A 974-nucleotide genomic window follows, 5' to 3' on the forward strand; every position below is an offset into this window, starting at 1 on the left:
ATGTCTCATTCACTGCTTCTTAAAAGGTTATCAAGTGGATAACTGACTTATGCTGAAATAACACTCCCACCAAAGTAAGGACATAAGAAAAAATGAGATTTTATAATTTTACACTAGAGGAAATTTATAATTGTCAGGTTTAGTCCGTCTTCGACACGTGCTGTCAGTCTTAACGACCTTATACTACAGTGCACAGAAGAAACATTGTTGGAAAGATGGGAATGCAAGATTTTTATCGTATACATGCGAATAAGTAAAAACCATATTAAAAAATGAAAAAAATTTTCACATATATGTTTAAAAGAATGATAAGCTGTTCTCTAGGAGTATAAGCCCCATCGATATAGTGAGATCAGCGTTAGGACAGACGCTTCTGCACGTGTAGGAACCGGCCGGGACGGAGGAGCAAAGCTGGCAGCAAGCAGTGAACCCACTCGGCGCTCACTGGCCTCCGCAGCCAGGGTCCGGCCACACCACCCAGGAGGAGGCCAGACAGCATAGGGCCAGCAAGGGCCAGCAAGGGCGCAGCTCGCCCTGTCCCAGGCAGGCTGGGGGCGCGGGAGGGAGGGCGGGGAGCCTCCCAGTCACACCTCAGAGTTGTTTCATCTGGAAAACCCCAAACTCGCCTGATTGCTTTTACTGATGTCTCAGGCTACAGGTGGCTTTCCAGCCTCTGCACAGCAGTGCACAAGCCGCTTTCTCTGATGACCTGCTGACTCCCTGCGACATTCTATAAACAGAATCCATTAAGTTAACGACGACTTGGATGCTACACTGTATGTGCCACAGAGCAGTCTGGGGGGCTTCGGAAGAAGGGGCTGTGGGAAAGAGCGCAGGAGGTTCAAAGGCCGGGGAAGTTCTAGGAATAACTTCAAAAAGGTGGCGAAACTGCTTCCGGAAAAGCAGCATCGGTGCCTGGCGCGCGGGACGCAGAGCGGCCCCGACCCCAGCGGTCAGTCGCCGGGCGCCCAGGG

The sequence above is a fragment of the Pteropus vampyrus genome, unplaced genomic scaffold (genome assembly GCF_000151845.1).
Source record: "Pteropus vampyrus isolate Shadow unplaced genomic scaffold, Pvam_2.0 Scaffold280, whole genome shotgun sequence".
Lineage (NCBI taxonomy): Eukaryota > Metazoa > Chordata > Mammalia > Chiroptera > Pteropodidae > Pteropus > Pteropus vampyrus.